The sequence below is a fragment of the Mirounga leonina genome, unplaced genomic scaffold, assembly GCF_011800145.1.
Source record: "Mirounga leonina isolate KUSES-001 unplaced genomic scaffold, KU_Mleo_1.0 Mir_172, whole genome shotgun sequence".
In the NCBI taxonomy this organism is placed as follows: Eukaryota; Metazoa; Chordata; class Mammalia; order Carnivora; family Phocidae; genus Mirounga; species Mirounga leonina.
In genome coordinates this window covers 8,273,776-8,297,445 of record NW_023270442.1, presented here as the reverse complement: position 1 = coordinate 8,297,445, position 23,670 = coordinate 8,273,776, and the positions used below count along the sequence as shown (strand labels likewise).

Here is a 23,670-nt window from a genome sequence, read left to right as displayed (position 1 = left end):
GCAAAGACCCTGTGATAAGAGAGAGCTTGTCGAGTGTGTGGAACTGAAAGAGGGATTTCACAAACAGGAGATGAGATTTGAAAGGAAGGCAGGGACTCAGTCATATTGGACGACAGAAAGAATGGCCTTAGATTTTAACCCAAGGACATTGAAACAGCATGAGAGGATTTTAGGAAGGAAACTGACTTGATTGATATTCAAATTTTATTTCATTTTGTTTCTGCTGAATGGACAACTGACTGGACAGATTGAGAGTGAAAATGCTGAGACTAGTTGACGGTGTATGCTATTATCATCCAAGTAAGATTGCTTGGGTTAGATCTGAACCTAATTGCTTGGGTTAGATCTGAAATATATTTTGAACATAGAATTTAGAGGACATAATCACTAAACACTTGATCTTAGCCAAAAGGCCGAGAAGCGATGAGGACATAATCACTAAAAACCATGCAAAAAAATGAGCAATTTTGAAATTGGCAAGGATGTGGATCAATGGGAATTCACATACATTCCTGGTGAGAATGCAAATTGGCACCATCACTAAGGAAAATCATTTGATATTATCTTTCAAATTTGTATAAGTTCATGCTGTTTGAGTCATGATATTTTTTTTTCTTCTCTATCGTGCCCTGAAGAAACTCCTGGAAAGATATATACATTCTCAGCTGTATTGTTATAATAAAAAAATTACCTAAAAAAATAAGTGATACAAATTACTATCAACAGAATAATACATAACTATTTTGTTATATATTCATTCATTAAAAAAAATGATACAGAAGTGAAAAACAAATGAGGCCAAGCAACATGCATTAATATGGATCAGTTGTATTAGGTATAATAATATTGAGGTAAAAGAAAAAATGATGGAAGAATCATAGAGCCAAGAGCCATTAATATAAAGAAGCAGTTCTCAAAGTGTGATCCAAGAATATAAAAATAATATATTTTTATGATGATACCAAGATGGAAAGTCAGAGAGATTCAAAGTATGAAAGGAATTAGACCCCTGGTGCTGACTATCCAGGTGCGAGAAAGAATACTGGCAGCCTCTAGAAGGCTGGTCCCCAGCTGACAGCCAGCAAAGAAGGGGGGACCTCAGTCCTACAACCACAAGGAACTGAATTTGACCATCAACCTGAACCAGCCCAGAAGCAGATTCTTCCGCAGAGCCTATAGGAAGGAACACAGCCCTGCCAGCAAGTTGGGTTTGGCCTTGTAAGACCCTGAGCAGAGGACCCAGTTGAGCCTACCCATTTTTATGGACTACAAAAGCTATGAGGCAATTTATTGTTTTTTGGGTTTTTTTTAAGCTGCTGTGTTTGTGGTAACTTCCTTAAACTGCAATAGAAAAGTTAACAGACTTACCTATATTTAATTATTAATGTAATTCAGTCCTTTAGAGGTTGTTGATAGACTTCCTGAGTGTTAACTATAGTTCTAAAGATGGTCAACAATTTACACGGAGACGAATTAAAGCATGAGATTTGATGAACATCACAATCCTTTACTTAAAATAGGTGATTTGGGAGAATATTTGCTCAGAGGAATAGTAGCGCACAAACAAGGCAATATTCCCAAGTCTTTCCTGATAGCCAATTTTCTCTGTATCCAGGATGGAGATCCAGATGTTAACTTGAGGGCTACTACAACAGTGAGGAAGCCTAGCCATAACCAACATGCTTATCCAAGGATTCTCCAAGGATGTTGTAAAATAAAACAATTACACAAATTTTCTTTTGCTGAAACTTTTTTTTTAAATTTTTATTGTTATGTTAATCACCCTACATTACATCATTAGTTTTTAATGTAGTGTTCCATGATTCATTGTTTGCATGTAACACCCAGTGCTCCATGCTGTACGTGCCCTCTTTAATACCCATCACCAGGCTAACCCATCCTCCCACCCCCCTCCCCTCTAGAACCCTCAGTTTGTTTTTCACAGTCCATCATCTCTCATGGTTTGTCTCCCCCTCCGATTTCCCCCCCTTTATTCTTCCCCTCCTGCTATCTTCTTCTTTTTTTTTTTTTAACATATATTGTATTATTTGTTTCAGAGGTACAGATGTGTGATTCAACAGTCTTGCACAATTCACAGCACTCACCATAGCACATACCCTCCCCAATGTCTATCACCCAGCCACCCCATCCTTCCCACCCCCCATCACTCCAGCAACCCTCAGTTTGTTTCCTGAGATTAAGAATTCCTCATAACAGTGAGGTCATATGATACATGTCTTTCTCTGATCGACTTATTTCACTCAGCATAACACCCTCCAGTTCCATTCCATCCATGTCATTGCAAATGGCAAGATCTCATTCCTTTTGATGGCTGCATAATATTCCATTGTATATATATATCACATCTTCTTTACCCATTCATCTCTCGATGGACATCTTGGCTCCTTCCACAGTTTGGCTGTTGTGGACATTGCTGCTATAAACATCAGGGTGCACGTACCCCTTCGGATCCCTACATTTGTATCTTTGGGGTAAGTACCCAGTAGTGCCATTGCTGGATCATATGGTAGCTCTATTTTCAACTTTTTGAGGAACCTCCATACTGTTTTCCAGAGTGGCTGCACCAGCTTGCGTTCCCACCAACAGTGTAGGAGGGTTTCCCGTTCTCCGCATCCCTGCCAACATCTGTCATTTCCTGACTTGTTAATTTTAGCCATTCTGACTGGTGGGAGGTGATATCTCATTGAGGTTTTGATTTGGATTTCCCTGATGCCGAGCAATGTTGAGCACTTTTTCATGTGTCTGTTGTCCATTTGGATGTCTTCTTTGGAAAAATGTCTCTTCATGTCTTCTGCCCATTTCTTGATTGGATCATTTGTTCTTTGTGTGTTGAGTTTAAGAAGTTCTTTTTTTTTATATTTTTAAACATTTTTTTTAAAGATTTTATTTATTTATTTGACAGAGAAAGACACAGCGAGAGAGGGAACACAAATGGGGAGTGGGAGAGGGAGAAGCAGACTCCCTGCCAAGCAGGGAGCCCGATGCGGGACTCGATTCTGGGACTCCAGGATCATGACCTGAGCCGAAGGCAGTCGCTTAACCAACTGAGCCACCCAGGTGCCCAGAGTTTAAGAAGTTCTTTATAGATTTTGGATACTAGCCCTTTATCTGATATGTTATTTGCAAAAATCTTCTCCCATTCTGTCGATTGTCTTTTGGTTTTGTTGACTGTTTCTTTTGCTGTGCAAAAGCTTTTTATCTTGATGAAGTCCCAATGGTTCATTTTTGCCCTTGCTTCCCTTGCCTTTGGCAATGTTTCTAGGAAGGAGTTGCTGCAGCTGAGATCCAAGAGGTTGTTGCCTGTTCTCCTTTAGGATTTTGATGGACTCCTGTCTCACATTTAGGTCTTTCAACCATTTTGTGTCTATTTTTGTGTGTGGTGTACTCTTATAGTCTTTTAAAATACATATATAAAATAAATTCCTCCACTTTGAAATGACATTTTTTTTACTTTGAAGGGCGAATACAGGAATGTTACATCAAACGTATCCGGTCACATTTTACTCATGAAGAGCTTCAAAAAGAAGTCAGGAAAGCAGGATTTTGTGGGGTTTTTTGGGGGTAGGGGGGTGGTTCTGGCTTCAACAGTGTCACTTATCACCCGGGTTTCAGTTACTCTGCTACCACTCTGAGTAGTAATATTTATAATCATTCAAATGCAAAAACTGTCAAATTAATGAAGTGTAGAGCATTACATATTGGGGGATTGTTCTGAAGAAAGGTGGAGATATTAATTTATTTTAGATTGGTTAAGAAAACATGTTAAATTTTCAGTAACTATTTAAAAAACCATGTTTTACTTGTAACAAAGAAAGAAAAGAGGAACATTAAAACAAACTTAAAGAAAGAAATAGAAATCACAAAATATGCAGGTAGAAATAAATACAGTTATATCATTGATTGAAATAAATTAAGTTGAATAAGCTCACCCTGTAGTGATATAACATATCAGTTATGTGATAAAGGAAACCAAATCTGTAGAAAAGGGTATGCTATTCAGTCAATGGTGCTGGGACACTTATTCATGTAATAAACTAAATTGGATTCATACCTACAGGATACACACAAAAAAATCCATTTCAAGGCTCATTAAAAGTAAAAATACATGTCAAAACTTTAAAACTTTTTTATAAGAAAAACTATTAGAATTAATAACTGATATTAGTAAGGTAACAGAATACACTTGTATTCCCATATATCTACAAAATCTATTAAGAATAAAACCTTTAAAACTTATAAAATAATGTGTAAGAGAACAGTTCTGTTGTCTCAGGGAAGGGAAATGTTAATCAAACAAGGTTTAAGTAGCTAAAAACAAGAAAAAGAAAGATAAAAAAATTAGACATTAAAAAAATTTCAACTCTTAAAAAAAGGCAATATGTAAGTGAACATAAAAGTCAAACACTGGGGAAAATATAATTAAAGCATAATATGCAAATAATTTTTATCCTAAATTTGTAAAGAACTCCCATTAATCAATAAGATAAAAAAACATGCCATCAAAAAAAAGAGGTGAAGATTATGTACAGGCAATTCCTTAAGAAAGAAAGAAATTAAAAAGGGGTGTGTGTGTGTGTTTATTTGAAAATATGTTAAGCTTCATCAGTAATCAGAAATATGTAAATAAAAAGCACCATAAGAAAAAAATCACTTGGGGCGCCTGGGTGGCTCAGTTGGTTAAGCGACTGCCTTCGGCTCGGGTCATGATCCTGGAGTCCCGGGATCGAGTCCCACATCGGGCTCCCTGCTCGGCGGGGGGGTCTGCTTCCCCCTCTGCCCTCTTCCCTCTTGTGCTGTCTCTCATTCTCTCTCTCAAATAAATAAATAAAATCTTTAAAAAAAAAAAAAAAAAAAAAAGAAAAAAATCACTTTACTCCCCCCCTGCATAAAATTGGCCAAATTAAAATAAAATCCCACCTCTTGCTCTCTCTCTCTGTCTCTCTCTCTCTGTCTCTCTCTCTCTCTCTCTCTCACACACACACACACACACACACACAGAGAGAGAGAAAGTGTTGCTGACAACAAAGAACAACAATATCTTATGCACACCAGATAAGGGCAACACAGTGTACCAAACAAAATTGGAAATATGCAAACTCTAAGGACTTCTACTCCTTCTGTATATGTTCAAATAAAAATATAGGGACATTAATGCTGTCACAACATTGTTGTAAGACCAAAATATCCACTGAAAGATAAATGAATAAATAAATTGTAGAGGAATATGTTGAGTCCATCAATTGTTTCAATCATGTTTTCTTTCTTAAATTGGGTATTGAATGCATGGGTATTCATTATATGTTCTTTATCACCTTGAGAATATGCAAGTATTTATAATTATTTTATAAAGGAAAGCAGTGTGCTAGTGTAAGATAAGAGGAACAGAAGTTTTGAATTTGAATCCCTGTCTTCTATTTGTAGTTTTTATGAGCATGAGAAAAATCACCTAACTTCTGTACACTTGTCTTTTCCCACTGATGGTTTTATAATAGCCACACTTGTTCTACCTAGTCACAGAAGCTTCAAGAAGATCAATGAAATAATGTATGTAAAGGTGCTCTGTAAGTTTAAAAATCAAGCAACTATTAGTTTTCTTATAATTTTAGTATTATTATTATATTTACAATAAGAATAATTATTATTATAACCTGAGCAAGTAATTTTTACTGTCCGGTATCTCTGAAAATGAGAATTTGAGCCAAATGGGTATTAGGGAGCCTCCACAACTAACATTCTAAAATTGATTTGTGACTGGAATTAACTATTGAGAAATAGAAGAATGATGTTTATTGGTTCAGGGAATGTGATAATAAGTGATGGTCATAATACTTGTGGGTTATGATGAAAATTTAAACAAGCAAAAGTAAGACATTTAATACTATGCAGAACTAAAAATGTTTATTTCAGTAGGTATTGTTATGAGTTTAAATCACTTCATGCTGAAAAATGAACCAATAAGCTTGGAATAAATTGACCAAGAACTTCTCAGTGAATATGAGAGAACATAGCTAAAGATAATACTACATAACATATAAGATCAATAAGTTTTAACTGTTTATTTAGTGATGTCAGAACTTCTATAATAGTAAGACATTGGGTGAGATAATAGTCTGTATACAACTGAAAAATTAACTAGATTTCCATCACTATTAAAAATGGAAAATACCAGTACAGAGCACAAACTTTTTGACTACTCACAAGAAACAATGTTGCCGTCAATGAGTTTTGGAGCCTACATATGAAATCCAATGGAAATGTGATTTCCCTGAGCAGTCCATTAAAGTTCAGCTCTAATAAAGCCCTGCTTTGCAAAATGTGTTCAAAGCTGACCAACTCTGGTTCTATTCACTAATATAAGATAATTACAAAATATAAGCACAACAAAGAATCATAGACAAAGTGCTTAACAATTAAGGGCTCTGGAGTAAGACTGGGTTTAACTCTTCCACTACTTCCTGGCTGTATGACTTCAATTTATTCATCTGTAAAATGTCAATAATAATAGCAAAAATCCTTATATAGATTTTTGCAGAATTGGATGAGTGAATGCATGTAAGATGCTTACAGCAATTCTTGGCACATGCTTCAACCTCTCATTAATAGTTAGCTGCTACAATAATGTGTTGGTGGAAAAATGTATTTATCTGATAATTTTTCAATAATAACCCTAAAAAGTCAAAATCCCCTATTATCTGTTTATATATCTTAAATTTGCCTCCCTAGGCCTCTGAATCACAAAGGTTATTGGCTATAAAATTTGGCAGGTGTATACAGTATCTGTGTCTGTGGCCTAGAATTATAGTAACTTTGTCCTAGAATATTTTACTGTGATTCATAAGTGACCAATTCCTTCTTTTTACTTTGTTCCTATATCCAATAATGTTTTCCAAAACTTTTTCTATTATCTGGTTGGGATTTCTTTAGATGCACAAGATTTTATTTATCTCTCTTGAATAACCAACTTTATTTCTCCTAATTTAAAGTTCTTTTGCTAATTTTACAGTGTTTATGCCATTACTTTTAAAGTATCATTTATTAGTAATGTTTATGTTTACAAATAAATTGTGTTTTCCCTATTAAAGATGTTAATGAAAATAAAACACTCTGATGTACTGCAGGGAGATGCCAAATCTAATGTTATTCAACCACACCCAAGCAAATTCCCTGAATTTTTGTTTATCATCCTCATATGATTTCAGAATCAGAGGCTTTAAAAGTCAGATGGATCATAGTCATCTAATGCAATCTCCTCATTTTTACATAAGAATTTCAAAACCTGCTTTAGTTAGATAAATTAATCAAGCAAACTGGGATTATACACCAAATCTATTGACTGAATTCTGAGTTCTTTCTGATGAAACACACCAGTAATTTAATATATCAGTAAAGTGCCATGAAATATGACAAACAGTTCACTAACTAGGGAACTTTATTTAATAAAGAACATATGACACATTACTCTATAGGTTTAATATTTCTAATGTTTGGTAAGGTATTAGGTTATAAATCAAGTTGAATTTTGGACTGACAGAGAGACAAGATAAAGCAGCTTTAACGGTTCATTAAATGCAAAGTCGAGAGGTGTTTTAGAAGCATATTTTCTAGAGGAAGAAAAAAAGAAAGGAAAATTTCGAAGGGAAAAATATGTTCTAAAATCCTAATGAAGAAGTATCATACTCCTGGCATAAGTTTTCCTTTAGATGATAAAGTCATCAATATCAGATTCCAAGATTTTAATCTCCCTTTCAATGTTAATAATTCACTAATACAGGATTTTAAATATCTTATTCATTTCTCAGAAAATTCTTCCAATACCAGATTGTTTGCAAGTCTATGAGTAGTGACAAGTAATATAATGAATGGACATTCCTAGCAATTTTTCCTTTCAACACTCTTCATATTCCTCAAATTGCAGATAATTTTATTTAAAAAATCCAACATTTCCTTGAGTATTTCTTTGCCCTATCTGTTCAAGAATTTTTGACTATGTATCATATGTGTTTTATAGTTAATATTTTAAAAATGATACTCAAAAGTTTACTTTCAAGTAACTTTAGACTAACTTAGACCAAAAAATTTTTATATAGAACCAAACTAAAAGCCATACATAAATCACAGACAAAATAACAGATAGTTATCACTATTAGAAACCTTGTGACTTGCTCTAAAATAGGGGGAAAAAAGTAACTACTTTAGTAGCTTTTCAACTTTGGTGCACCCATCCTAGTCACACTCTGGGCAGTCAATTTTCTTTGGCCTAGACTAAAGATTATTACTTCATTCATGTTGTGATTGGTGGTGGTGGTGATGTTTGTGATGGTAGGAAAGAGGATAAAATTATATTTTTTTCTACTCACCATTAGAAGTGACAGAAATGTTCTCTTAAAACTCTGAAAGTGACAATCTGGCATCAAAACCTATGGATGAAGGGTTTTTATTTTATTTTATTATGTTATGTTAGTCACCATACAGTACATCATTTGTTTTGGGTTTTTTTAGGGTTTTTTTAATATTTATTATTTTTATTCTTATGTTAATCCCCATACATTACATCATTAGTTTTAGATGAAGTGTTCCATGATTCATTGTTTGCATATAACACCCAGTGCTCCATGCAATACAGGCCCTCCTTAATACTCATCACTGGGGATAACCCATCCCTCCAACCCCCTTCGCTCTAAAACCTTCAGTTTGTTTCTCAGAGCCCATAGTCTCTCCTGGTTCCTCTCCCCCTTCATTTTTGCCTTCCTTCTCCTAATGTCCTCCATGCTATTCCTTATGTTCCACAAATAAGTGAAACCATATGATAATTGACTTTCTCTGCTTGACTTACTTCACTTAGCATAATCTCCTCCAAACAAAGCTGGGGGCATCATGTTGCCCGATTTCAAGCTGTGTTACAAAGCCGTGATCACCAAGACAGCATGGTACTGGCACAAAAACAGACATACAGACCAATGGAACAGAATAGAGAGCCCAGATATGAACCCTCAACTCTATGGTCAAATAATTTTCAACAAAAATATGCAATGGAAAAAGACAGTCTCTTCAATAAATAGTGCTGGGAAAATTGGACAGCTATATACAGAAGAATGAAACTCGACCATTCTCTAACACCATACACAAAGATAAACTCAAAGTGGATGAAAGACCTCACTGTGAGACAGGAATTCATCAAAATCCTGGAGGAGAACACAGGCAGTAACCTCTTTGACATTGGCCACAGCAACTTCTTTCAAGACACATCCCCAAAAGCAAGGGAAACAAAAGCGAAAATGAACTTTTGGAAGTTCATCAAGATAAAAAGCTTTTGCACAGCAAAGGAAATAGTCAACAAAACTAAGAGGCAAACCACGGAATGGGAGAAGATTTTTGCAAATGACACTACAGACAAAGGGCTGATATCCAAGATCTATAAGGAACTTCTCAAACTCAACACCCAAAAAACAAATAATCAAGTCAAAAAATGGGCAGAAGATGTGAACAGACACTTCTCCAAAGAAGACATACAAATGGCCAACAGACACATGAAAAAATGTGCATCATCATTAGCCATCAGGGAAATTCAAATTAAAACCACACTGAGATACCACCTTACACCAGTTAGAATGGCAAAAATGGATGAGGCAAGAAACAACAAATGTTGGAGAGGTTGTGGAGAAAGGGGAACCCTTTTACACTGTTGGTGGGAATACAAGTTGGTACAGCCACTTTAGAAAACAGTGTAGAGGTTCCTCAAAAAATTAAAAATAGAGTTACCCCATGACGCAGCAATTGCACTACTGGGTAGTTACCCCAAAGACACAGATGTAGTGAAAAGAAGGGCCATATGCACCCCAATGTTCATAGCAGCAATGTCTGCAATTAGCCAAACTGTGGAAAGAGCCGAGATGCCCTTCAACAGATGAATGGATAAAGAAGATGTGGTCCATATATACAATGGAATATTACTCAGCCATCAGAAAAGATGAATACCCAACTTTCGCATCAACATGGATGAGGGTTTGGGATCTTTACTCTACCATGGTGGTCTTCCTTGGTGATAGGGTTGGCCCATTCTCATATTTTAGGTCTTAGGTAAATGGCTTCTTTAGAGAAGGCTGATATAGAGAAAAACAAATTAAAATGGCAAATCTCCTCTCCCCATTGACTATCATATCCCCTCCAATTTATTTCATTATAGCCCTCATAACAATCTAAAATTGTCTTGTTTATGTAATGATATACTTATCCATTGTCAGTTTTATCATATTAAAAGAATAAGGTCAGGCACTTTTCTGTCCTATTTACCATTATATTCAATCAACTATCTGTTTATAATTTAGCATTTCACTTATATTCCTGTAGGAAAATAAAACTCTGGCCATGGTGATATACTTTGACTATATTACAAATATTCCCATAAGATCCCAAAGGCCCCTGTTTGGGATCTGTGACATTGGAACATAGTTTTTGTATTTCCATAGGCAGTCCCTATCCCTATCCCTACTTATTCTCATCTTGTTCTCACCATGAGACTAAATTTTCTAAACAAGAAATTTATAGGAGATCTCCAGAGGGGGCTTAGCTTTATCCATAATTCGGGTCCTACTTATGGGCCACTCTGGCTAACTTACCTATTTTTTTCCCCGATTTCCCTGGTTACTGTGGGTTCCATAACTCTTACCTTGTCTTCTTGGCTTGACTACCTATTGTTTACTTTCACTTTTTTCATTATTATAATCCTCTGACTTTCCTGGTTGGAATAACACCAAAGTGATTCCCACTACACTTTTTTATGCCTTCCAATGATGAGAATGACAATCAAGTCATTTTTTAAAAAAATTTTACTCCTTTTTAATTTAAGTACAGAGTTCAAAATTTGGCAGATATGCAACCAAGAAGAACCCTTCACTTAGAAATAAAATAAATGAACTTGACAGGTACACTATAAACTAATACAAAGGATATATCTGCTCAAGTTATTGTAAGTCAATATTATAGTCATAACATGAATTCTACCTTTTGTCAGTGGAAATCCAATCACCCAAGAGGCAAAAATTAACAAATTTGTTTAAACTTGTGATAAGGAACATGGCTATACTGGAACTAAAGGAAAACAAGATCATACTAGATCCTAGCCACCTCCTGCATTATAGACCTGTAGAACAGATCAATAGGAATACCTTCTTTTATAGACAAGCCTTAGGAGCTTGATTAGGAAAAATCAAATATCATTTACTTTGTTGAGTAAGAAATTTTGGAAAAACGTACCAAAGAAGTATTTTTCAAGCTCTTACAAAGCTTCCATAAGTGCCAATCTCTTACATTATACTTACAAACTGAACTTAACCTGTAGTTCCAAATCTAGAGATCCAGTTCTCCTATGGGATTAGCTCGTGCGGCTCACGGACATTAAGTGTTATATTTTCTTATGACAGTCTGTGTGGTGTACAGGGAAGAGCCATGTTTGTGATTGGAATTAGACATTCCTGGTTTCCTAATTCATGTCTGTCACTTTCTAACCATGTAGCCTTGGGTATATTTCATAACCTTTCTATTTCTTCACTTACTTAGCTATGAAATGGTGACAAGAATGCCTACTTTTCAGAGTTGGTATGAAATTGAGACAGGAATGAAAGATTGGAGATACAGAGCAGAACTCAATAAAAGGTAATGTTTTTATGACTATACCCCTTGTCGTTGAAAAACACAAGAGTGTTAAGATATTGTGGCAGCTGTTAATGAGGTAAAATTACATTATTGACAATACCAAATGCATTTTAGAGTCTTCTATTTTAGGGCAGTAATTGATAAGTCCTAGCATGATAGAGGGACATGTCAATATTATAACTTGCTTTTGGCAATTCTGCCATGAATTGAGGCATTCCCATCTTTCATCTCTTGGGAGAGAGGAGCCTTGCTAAGTAAGCCGAATCAAAACTTTCTTTTTTTGTTTAACTTTGATCGTAGCCACTTTCTCATTCTTGGTGTTTCTAGAACTCTGAGGGAATTAGATACAAGTAGGACAGGACAAGTGAAGAATACCTGGTATTTATTTTAATGTCCTTTTGCCATGTTGCATTGTGATGTGGTTTCCGTCCTCTTACGTCCTTCTCTCACAAAGGGAAAGCACTACTACTAATAAGAGAAAAATACTAATAGGCCAGCCGCACATATTTTTTGTGTGCATGGCTTGAAATGATAATGTGACACAGTCTATCAATTGCAGATAAATATGTTTCTATGGTGTTTCATTTGCCAGAGCCACTGGGCAGGATTGCGCATGTATCACCTACTATAACTTTCATCACACTTTACAGGGATTAATGGCACAAGAGCTTTTCTTCTCTTCTAGAAAGTGGCTTCCACAAACCTCTCACACTCATAAAATACCTTAATGGATACATTAATAAATACAGAAGAAAGTCTTGAATTGATGAGTGAATGAACAGACACATAGCCATGGAATGTTGGAGAGAATCAGCCAAATCTTCAAGTTTTGAGGGCTTTCTAGGGAAGGAGAGCATCATAAACTCTGAGAACAGGGAAACAGAATCTCCAGCTGAAATACCATTAAAACAGGAAAATAACATATATTGGACACAGGTCTTGAAAGATAAATATGCTATGAAAGAGGGACATTTAAGGAAAGGGGGATTCTGTCAAGAAGGACATCAAGGTGAAGTAAGCCAACAGGTGGATAGAGCGTCAGCAGCCCCAGGAAACAGGAGGGCAAAGAACCGAAGAAAACAGGAAGAAAGGGAAATACATCTAGAAAAACAGATTAGTGGAAGAAGAGGGCCCTATTGCAAATCCTAAGAGTTGAATAAGAAAAGATCACAAAAAGATGTTTCACTCTAGAGAAAATAGAATTTATAAACAAATAAAATGTCTTAAATTGTCAAGAGCACAAATTAAAGTCAGTTAAAGCAGCAAGTTTTTAAAACTGTTTTTTTTTTCAAAAATTGGAAAGTATCTTTCCATACCTTTGAGAGCTTTATGTTGACATTTTCTCATAGTTTCAAGTGGAGGATAGACTTATTTTAAAAGAGAAAAATATAAAAATGTAGAGATGTGTCAGTGGGAACAGTAAGAAAAAGACAAAGGAAGTGAATGGTAAATTAAAAAAAAAAAATTAGCAGGGCTTGAGGGTTTTAAATACACAAAAGCCTTGCTGTCATATTTGGGCCTCACATATAAAAATATTATTAAATATTTATGAAACAAGGAGAACCACACTTCAACAATTTTTAAAAATTGTTTTTGTCCATAATGTGATGGACATTAAACAAAAGATAATTTGACATAACAAGGTTTCAGTTAGGTTGCCAAGCATATTATTCATCACAAATAGCGATTTTTTCCCCAATTTAAAAGGAGAGAAACTTTACAATAAACTCTACTATTGTTTTTTCCACTATGAAAACCGTGATTTCTTGCTTGTTGCCACTTGCCATAAATCAGCTACTTTTCTAAGTAGTAATAAAACTTCCTTCAGAATGGAGACATTGTAAATTATGATGTACCATTGCTGACCATAGAAATTTTTTGTAAAGTCTAGTTATTGTGCACACACAAAACAATATCAGGGCATGAAAGAGATTTGTAAGCTCAAAGCCCTATTCATTTTTATGGGAGCTGTATCATATTTATGCTAATTAAAAATTCTTTCCATTCAGAGAGGAAAAAAACTCAAGGAATGTGCTTTCTGAACAAAGAATAAGAATAAAAATAATTACTACCACAGTTTATCAATTTATTCTCTCTGTTGATAAATGATTCGCTGTCTGTTACTTTTAGCAGGTGTTTAAAAGTGAAACAAGGCTTGAGTTGTCTGAGAAGGAAAATTCCACAACAGTAGATAAAGCTCAGTAATAAAAATAAGACACATTGAAATTGTTTCCCAAATGGAGGGGCCAAAGTAAGAGCAAGACACAAGCAAGATTATAACAATTTTTCTATCACTCATCCCAAGCAGTATTTCACTAGCCAGTTACAGTGAATCCTCAGTAAAGAAAAAACCCACAGGACACCCCAGGACTAATCACTGAATAAGCAGAAAAGAAGCAGAATGACATAGGGGTGTTCAGATATTTTTATTGTTTTCGGAGTATTGTCAAAACAAAATTTCAGCTATAGCTTTCATGAGGCACCAAGAATTTTTATTTTCAAAAAGTAGCATTTTGAAGTTCTTACCAGGTACAAGAACTTTGGTGTGATGCCATATAAAAATAATCTTACCAAATTACACTTGGAAGAATCAGAGTCCAGTAAGCTTTTTTGTATAGGGCTTGAAATTCTTAAAGATAGAGATAAGTCAAGGAAGGCGAGAATTACTTTTGGAATCAAAATATATGACAAAAGTCCTAGAACAGGAAGGGACTCTAGCTTCTATAGACCAGCTGTCTCCCCAGTGCAGGAAAGTCCTCTAGACCAATGCTCTAATGTACACAGGCAATCACCTAGGGATGCTGTTAAAAGGAATAGTGTTAAAACGCAGGTTTGGGTGAGGCCTGAGAGTCTGCATTTCTAACAAGCTTCAGACCAGATCAATTATGCTCTTCTGTGGACCTCAATATATGTAAGAGTTGTCTAGTCTATTGAGATCACTTTCCATAATGTGGACTCATTACTTCAAGAAGAAGCAATTTCCACCCAGGGTCTGTCATTAACTGACTGAAATTCAAATGACTTTCATTAAGCCAAAATTTGCTTTTCAATAACTTCCATCCATTTATACTAGTTCCAGCCTCCAGAATCACAATTACTAAATCTAATTTCTCTTATACATAAAAGACTAAACTCAAGAAATGTAGCCCCCTTGATTCTTTTCTTTCTTAGAAAAATATATCTCCAATACAATAATGGTTTTGAGTTTTCTCTGCCATCTTGTCGGCTCTATACTGGATTTGTTTGATGGTATAACATTCATCTAAAAGTGAGGCCCCGGCGCCTGGGTGGCTCAGTTGGTTAAGCGACTGCCTTCGGCTCAGGTCATGATCCTGGAGTCCCGGGATCGAGTCCCGCATCGGGCTCCCTGCTCGGCAGGGAGTCTGCTTCTCCCTCTGACCCTCCCCCTTCTCATGCTCTCTCTCTCTATCTCATTCTCTCTCTCAAATAAATAAACAAAAAATCTTAAAAAAAAAAATATTAAAAGTGAGGCCCCAAGGTATGAAAACAACTCTAGTCCAAATTGGACTAGCAGTCATTATGCTTCCATGTGTGATCCTGTTTCCATAAAACACATTAAGTATGCCTGAGTTTGTATGAAACCCATGAACACAGCCCAAAACTGACAGAGCACATGGTTAATAATTCTCCAGTAAACAGCCCCCACCTAAATGGAAATAAATAGCTAACTTGATCATTAAATCACTAACCTCCTCCATTTTTGTTTGGTATGGTGAGCGCTGATGAAGTTTCTCTCACAGGGGTTTAGTCACCTGGTTCACAACCTCATTCTCTCCTTTTGGCTGTCATCACTCACACTGCGGCCTCACACGTCTTAAAGCTGTTGAACTCCAATGACCTCCATGTCCACACCAGTACACCCATTTATTGTCATGTCCACACCCCCATTGTGTCATCCCTTAAACCGTTTCTCTTTTGAGTTTTGGGATTCTGAGCAGGGAGCAGGGCTGCAACCTAAGTACCGCATGTTCCTCCACAATGCACACAGAGTCTCATTTGTGTCTTTATTGGGATCCTTAGGCCTTTGATGTCTCCATGCTGTGGTAATCCGTCATGCCCATCTGATTCCACTTTTCTTTCATCCCAGTTTACAATTTCTTATTAAAATTTATTAGAAGTTTGAGAAGGTTCTTGCACTGCACTGCTTCCTGCAGGGTCCACTCTCATTTCCCCTAATTCTAGCTCCATGAAATCCTCATTACCCGTTTCCTTCACTCCTGTCTGTACAGAAGTGCATGGCTGGGGGGATGGGGATAAGTCTCTCGATTTACTGGTTTCATTAGAAAGACAAGTGATTCAAACTGTACTTTGGATTCTATATTATTCACTCGCTATAACAACCGATCCAAACCTTCTTTAACATCTTGAAGTCCCCAACCCTCCCTGGAATCATAAATTTTAACAGAACAGATGATCTCATTGACTTCACTGAAATGATCAAGACCACCTGGCACGTGGTCTCTCTACTTCCCTGCTCTCCTAAGAGTGTCTTTGTATTTTTGCCTTTCCTCCTTCACTCTAACCTCCTCAGAGGAGAACTCTCCCTTTTAGGAATGCCAAGGTTCAAATGTCTGCATATTTCTATTGAGTACTTTCCTGCCTAGAACAATGTGTTGTTCTATCAGTTATCCATTCTGTTCGTCTCCCTGCTGGATTGATTTATACTCTTTACCTATGAACATGCTCACATGTTCATAACCCTCTTCTAATTAGATTTAAGCCTTCCGTCTTTTTTACTTCACCTGCAAACTTGGTGAATAAGCCAATCCTCCTGCCTCCACTTTAAATAAATGCTCTTTGTGAGCCCTTGTAATTGGATTCTCCTTCCTCATCTATCTCAGTACTCTCTTGCCCACTGGAACATGTACTGAAAGTCAGAGCCTTCCAGTCATGGAATGAATCAAAGTCAAGGGGATAAAAGACACAGCAGAGGGGATAGAGTCCATGGTATTGTGATAGTGTTGCATGGTGACGGAGGGTAGCTACACTTGTGGGGGGCGTGGCATAACCTATAAACTTGCTGAATCACTATGCTATACACCTGAAACTAACGGAACATTGTGCACCAACTACACTCAAAAAAATTTTAAAAAGTCACTCCTGATCAAATCTAATAGCATTTTCTCAGTGACACTCCTCCTTGCTCCCTCCATTGCATTTTGTATTACTGATTGCCTGCTCTTTCTTAAAGATTTATTTATTTTTTTTCTGAATTCCGTTATTTTTTATTATTCTGGTTCTTCAGTCCCTCTACTCTTGTGTCCAATTAATTTAAAACACCTGTCACACAGCAGATGATTTTTCCTTCTTTTCCAATTCTTATTTAAGGCTATATGTTCAGCCATCTCTCTGTCTCCAGGTGGTAGGATAATGATCACCACACCGGTATTAGCCCATATTTTTCTGTCCATAATTTCAGAGACATAAAAGAAATCAGTCCACTGCAATAATTCTGCATGAAAATTCTATAGGTATTTCAATTTTTTTCTAAGTTTTCTCCTTAAATCTGTACTTCCTCCTATATTTTGTCTTGGCTGTGAATATCACCATTAATCTAGAATCCTGAGTCATCTTAGATATGACTTAGATATGACACATCATCATTCAGTCAGTCCTGTTTTTTTATTTCCTCACTGTCTCTCAAATCCATTATTCTAGTCACACTCCACTTCTCTTTTCATAGCATTAGTCTAATTCTTTTTCTTTCTTTCTTTCTTTCTTTCTTTCTTTCTTTCTTTCTTTCTTTCTTTCTTTCTTTCTTTCTTTCTTTCTTTCCTTCTTTCTTCCTTTCTTTCTTTCATCAATTCTTGGAAGGTATATCACAATAGCTTCTTAACGGATTTCTGACTTTCCACCCTTTAATCCATCCTTCACAGTGCAACTACTTTTATCTTTCTGAAATCCTCTTTCTTCCCAGATGGATTCTACCACTGCCTAGGATACACATGATCTTTTGAGGCTGGAATCTGCCTTAAAAACTGATCTTAGCCTGATGATGGGTATTAAAGAGAGCACGTACTGCATGGAGCACTGGGTGTTATACACAAACAATGAATCATGGAACACTACATCAAAAACTAATGATGTAATGTATGGTGATTAACACAACAAAATAAAAAAATTAAAAAAAAAAGATCTTAATCTACCACTGACTAACTATCCAAACACTCTTCTGTCACAGTCTTCTCTCTGACAAAAAAGGTCCTCTCGTTCAGACTTTTTAAAATAGTAAATCCTCTTCTCATCTCAAATTACAGCACATAAAAGATTCATACTTTTCTGGTCTCCATTGCTGGGAATAGTCACCACTGTCTATAAAGACTCACAAGCCCTGCTTTGGTGCTCAGTTACAGCGCTTGTTATTGTGCACACGTTCCTTCTTCTATCTCCGGTTAGACTGCAATGCCCCTCAGAGAGACGAGACATCTTTCCATCTTGGACAATGCCTACTACATGATCTTCTGCACTTGCTAGGTAAATTAAATTGTCTTTTCATGACATTCTATGTTCCATGTGTAAAAGCCTCCATGTAAAAAATAGAAATAAAATATAGGACTGTAATTCTACTCAAAGAAAGAAGGAAATTAAAAAAAAATAAAAGGAAACACAGTAGGAAGGCAGACCCAGATTAAGAGTTTTGCTTGTGAATTTTTCTTCTTCAAATTATTCATTGAGAAACCCCAAATCCATATATCATACTGATAAACTTTCCCTTTCTTGAATTAGGAAGTTGTACATAGAATACAGAAAAACTTGAGAAGATATCAACAGAGACCAAAGTTGGTTTATTTAGCTTCTCCTGCATAATTTCAGATCAGGCTGCTGTGAATCGGAGAAGAGCTGAGGTAAGCAGCTCTTTTAAAGTATGATTACTTTTCTCCAATGCAACAACAGGAGAGTTGAGTAAGCTTTCCGGGTGCCAGGGGGTAGTAATACTACTGCTTTCTCCTTTTCATATTGAAACATAATCCTCTCTATCATGCTTGCATTTCTGGTGCTATTAGCAGAAAAAGAGTAGCCATAAGTTGTTATTTTCTTGCTTGCATCAGTTTTGATTGGTCTTATTCATTGAAAACCCCGCAAATCACACATCTGATGTTGCCTGTATAATGTCTACCTCTACCCGCTTCCTCCTAGAATGTGTAGTGGTGGGCAGATTGCTTATATATTCTGAGAATTGTCTTTTTTATCACCATAACGTGTGTGTGCATGTGTGTGTGTGTGCATGTACACGTGATTGTATGTCAATAGGTGTGGTCTAACCATTTCTGTGCCCACTGATGCAGAAACACAGAACTTCCCTACATGCTGAAGAATGGTTACCCCTCCGCTGAACTTATTTACCTAGATGTGAGCTAGAAATAAATCTGACAAACTAGGATATGAATGCATGATTAACTGTAACCTAACTTCAAAAGTAACATCTCATCACTCTTGTTATATTCTAGTCATTATAAACAAATCTCTGGGTCTAGATTCACTCAGGGACATAAACACCAGGAAACAGAAATCAATGAAAGCCTACTCAGAATCTGCCTATCACACATCCCCTCTATTTACTCACCAACTGTATCTCTGCAGGCTCCATGGACTCCTTTGCATCTTTCTTTTTAAGCTGGCTCTCTTAGAAGCCCACCCGATTAAAAGTGATAGTTCCCCAAAGAGGGGAACTGACAGAGTGAATGCATCTTGAATCCCTTTCTAGTGGGCCCTGTAAAGCTGTGTGTGGGGGCTATTATGCATTTATTAAGGGAGATTTGGCAGCAGATTCTCTAGAAAGGCCTGTCCTCAGCCTGCCCAGACAGAGGCAAGGGATATAGACACATGCATTGGCCTGCTCAATATTGTAATGAGATGCTGTAAGTGCTCTGGTAGACTCCTGAAAATTCTTTTGGTGGTATCATCAATAACTGATTATTCTCAAGATCTAATGAAATATTTAAGACCCAACCTCCTCTATTAGAATATTAGTCTTAAATTTATAGGCTGTTATGATAATATCTGGTGTATTACGGGCTGAATATTTGTGTCCCGCCCAAAATTCATATTTGAAACCCTAACTCCCAATATGATAGTATTTGAAGATAAAGACTTTGGGAAGTAAAAATACTTAGATGCACATGAAGGTAGAGATCTCATGATGGGACTAGTACCCTCATGATGAGATAAGAGACACTCAAGAGCTTGTTCTCTCCCCCTCCCTGCATATACACAAAAATAAGGTCATATGAGCTCAACAGTGCATGCCAGGCACCTACAAGCCAAGAAAAAAGGTCTCAGAATGAAACCTGCCCTAATATTGGACTTCCAGCATTCAGAACTGAAAGAAATACAATTCTGTTGTTTAAGCCACCCAGTCTGTGGTGTTTTGCTATGGTGGCCCAAGCTGACTAATACATAGTGTGTAAATGAAAATAAGAAATGCTGACAGATTTAACAGGGAAATCCATAGCATACTGATCATCTTGATCCAAACAATTGAGGTAACTGTCAAAGGATTAATGTTAATTATTTACAGAAATACCACTATGTACATATCCAATTTCACTCATTCAATTTTATTCACACATAGCCATTGATAATTATTATTTCATAGTATGAATTTTTAGTTGAAATGGCTTTCATTAGTTCAAATTATAAGCTATTGAAAACATTTTATAGTACATGTGTTTGATAGCTTCTCTATACATCCTAATATAATAAATTCCCCAAAGCTCAAAGAAAGAAACAAAAGAGGATTTATTCAAAAGAGTAATCATGAATGTTTACATTTTTCACCTAGGGGGCTATCTGTGTGTATGTGTGTGTGTTTGTGTGTGTATAATTTTAATTATTAAAGCATGCAACTAAAAGCTGTGGCATGTAAATATGATACTCATTGATTATTTCAAAATATTAGAAGTGTTGTTATTCTGTTCACACCACCCAGTACTCATTGTCCATGCCTCCTTCCTGAATACAAACACAAAGGTTAGCTGCACATAGTAGCTTGAGTTTTAATGACAGCTACAGGAAAGAGGATAAAGATAGGAAAGGTCTAAAAGCCCAATAGATGGCTTTAAAATAAGCTCAAGAGGGCAACAATTTCAGTCTAGTTTGTTCACCACTATATGCCCAGTGTCAAGAATGGTGCCCGGTATACAGTTGGTGCACAATAAATGTATAAGTTGAACTGAAAATTTCCCTTGTCCCCACTATGCAGTAGTTGGGGTAGGGGCTAAATATGAAAGGAGAGCATAACAGCAAACTAACATTTAAGTACATATTATGTTTTAAATACTAATACGCAAAACCAAATTAGTTGAGATCCTAGTCTTAAAAATATGTTTTAATCATACTACTTTCCAAACATCAGTTTATATTATTATTTATATTTTAAACATATTTTGGTGAAACCATTGTGGTTTTTTTGTGCCTCATACCAGCATTCACATACCAAAAGTGTACTACTAATAATAGAATATTTCAGTCACTGAGTGCATTAAAAGAAGAAGAAGAAGAAGAAAGAAAGAAAGAAATTTAGATGACTAGACTTTCATTAAAAATCTTTAAGAACTCTTGGATCTACAGATGAGACACAAACCTAATCTGTTTATGACTTCTCTTTAAACTTACCTTAATTAAAAATGAATTGTTCTACACTTTCCTCATTTCCCTGTACCAGGTTAGTCTCTGCCTATTATGTTTCTTCCCTTCTGGGGGAAAAAAAGAAAACGATTTTCTGACAAATTAAGGTTTATGTGCCTTCTATAATATGATCTCAAATTCTCCTGGAAATAGCTGAAACTTCCTTAATAAACTGAAAAGAGTCAACACACAGCTTCAAAGGGACCCTTAGAATGGGATTTGGAAGTCATTCTCTCTGACTGGCCGGTTAGCAGTTTCCGTAGCATGTGGTTATTTAACTCCAGAAAGCCAATGACAGGGCTGGGAAGAAAAATACTAAGCTTTCACCAAATATAATTGAAAGATGAAATTGATTAGCTAATGTTTACTCTACGGAGTCAATAAATGCAAGAAACAAGTTCCAGTCAAAGATTGGCGGTGTGTGGTCTTCTTCAACCTCCTCCCTCTTAACTTTTAGCCCCCATTAATTCTTGGAATCAAGATCACTGTTTTTCTGTGTTGCTGGCTCTAGATGCAATGGAGTGATTTAATGAAAATAAAATTGCAAAACGTGGTGGCTTATGGTGAGACTTAACTGTTTATGTTTAGACTTCAGTATCTAGAAACTGGTTTCTCCAGTCATTCAATCAATATAAATTCTCCCCTTGTTCCCTAGCCCAGAGGCTCTGCTCTTGCCCCAGGCTACTTTCCCTACCCCATCCACCTCTGTGCTTCCTGGCCTCCTTGCCATCCAGCCATACTTCTGTCACTTATCTGTCTTGGATTCATGATTATTTGCTTATCTCTTTATGAGGGACCACATCTGCTACAATGAGAGATCCTTGAAAAATTGTATGTTTTTTGTCACCTTCTTCCCTTCTAGAGCAGTGTCTAGTCCATGTAAATGTTCAAAAATGACATATATGTAAAGTAAACAAATAAATTGACTCATGCTTCTGTCAGTAAATTAATGATCAGAAACATCAAGTGATCAAAATAATTCTCTGGAAGCATTTCTATCATCCATCACTTGTGGAGTCCAAAAGAAGTAGATGTTGATTATGTGATAAATATGGCTATTTGTACATTTTAAAGCACTAATATTTGGCATTCTAAAAGCATATTTTGAAGGTAGGCAATTAAAATTAATTTTACTCTTAAGTAACCGGTATGTTAAATTTTATCTTCGAGGTTTCACATCTTGTCTAGATAGAAACAGAATGTAGTGGATGGGACCTATGTTTAGAATTCTCTACTCCCTGGCCACTTGAGTCAGTTAAATACCTTTTAACAGCCTTTTGGTTTGGTTTTGTTCCCGTTTTGCTTTTCATATCACACATCAAAAACTGTTTTAAAAACAATTTGGCTAGGAATCAAATAACTGAACTATTGGATTAGTCCTTAATAACATTCTAGTTCTTTAGAATTTTAATTTGTATTAACAGAGAAAGCAATTTTTACTCCATTTGTTTTCATTTAATGTGAAAAAAAATATTATCCCTAAATATAATATTTGCCAATGAGTTTGTGTCAATCCTACATACTGTGGATCAGGCAAAATTTTTTAACAATTCAATGAAATGCTACTGATAAATTAGTCAGCTTTCTAAAAACTGTCTAGTTCACAGAAAGACATCCCAAAGTGGAAACATAACATGTATAATTTTGTTTCTAAGACGTGTAGGAAAGTAGCAACATGCTATTTAAAACTTAACATTTGCCACTTAAAGCAATCCTCTAAATTTTCTGGTTTTCAAACATACACTTTAAATAGAGGGTATTTTCACCTAAAAAAAAAAAAGAAGAAGAAGAAGAACATTTAGCATAAAAAGATTCCTTTAACCTTGAATTATAGAGGTATAATGTGGAAAATGGATTGATTATCTCCAGCCTACAGAGCCTTTTTCTCCCTGCTGAAGAAAAGCTAATGATCAAGACTGTTCTATTTTCTACAGAGGCACTTTTCCCTGGACACTGCCAGTTCACCGTGAGCCATCCCATTCAACGCCTCAAGTCCCTACCTTCTAAAATGGGTACATTTCCAAAACGCACTGGTAAAAGGCTCACATTTTATTAAGTATCACTCTCAGAAAGGAATTTAAGAATCATGCATTCCGATTTGTCATATGATGGGTTAACTAGAAACCTCAGTTAAATTAAATAGTTTGAAATTATACCATTTTAGGAATTTATTAGTTTCCTGAGGCTACTGTAGCAAATTAGTCCAAACCAATTGGCTTAAAACAACAGGTATTTATTCTTTCACAGTTCTAGAGACCCGAAGTCCAAAATCAACAAGTCCACAGGGACACAGTCCCCCTGGGGGCTCTATCTAGGCAAGCCAACTTCAGCTTCTGGCTGCCGATTTCC

General features: G+C 36.1%; 2 long non-coding RNA genes across 2 annotated transcripts in view; one reads left to right on the top strand and one right to left on the bottom strand.

Moving 5' to 3' along the window:
* The window catches only part of LOC118018802, a 93,919-nt gene extending 82,562 nt beyond the window's left edge, over positions 1-11,357 (bottom strand). The window contains exons 1-2 of the long non-coding RNA XR_004681490.1: positions 11,340-11,357; positions 8,379-8,438 (exon numbers count right to left, since the gene is read on the bottom strand). This is a non-coding gene — a long non-coding RNA (uncharacterized LOC118018802). The remainder of the gene's footprint in view (positions 1-8,378; positions 8,439-11,339) is intronic.
* Positions 11,358-11,546: 189 nt separating this feature from the next.
* The window catches only part of LOC118018801, a 101,864-nt gene continuing 89,740 nt past the window's right edge, over positions 11,547-23,670 (top strand). The window contains exons 1-2 of the long non-coding RNA XR_004681489.1: positions 11,547-11,673; positions 18,421-18,539. This is a non-coding gene — a long non-coding RNA (uncharacterized LOC118018801). The remainder of the gene's footprint in view (positions 11,674-18,420; positions 18,540-23,670) is intronic.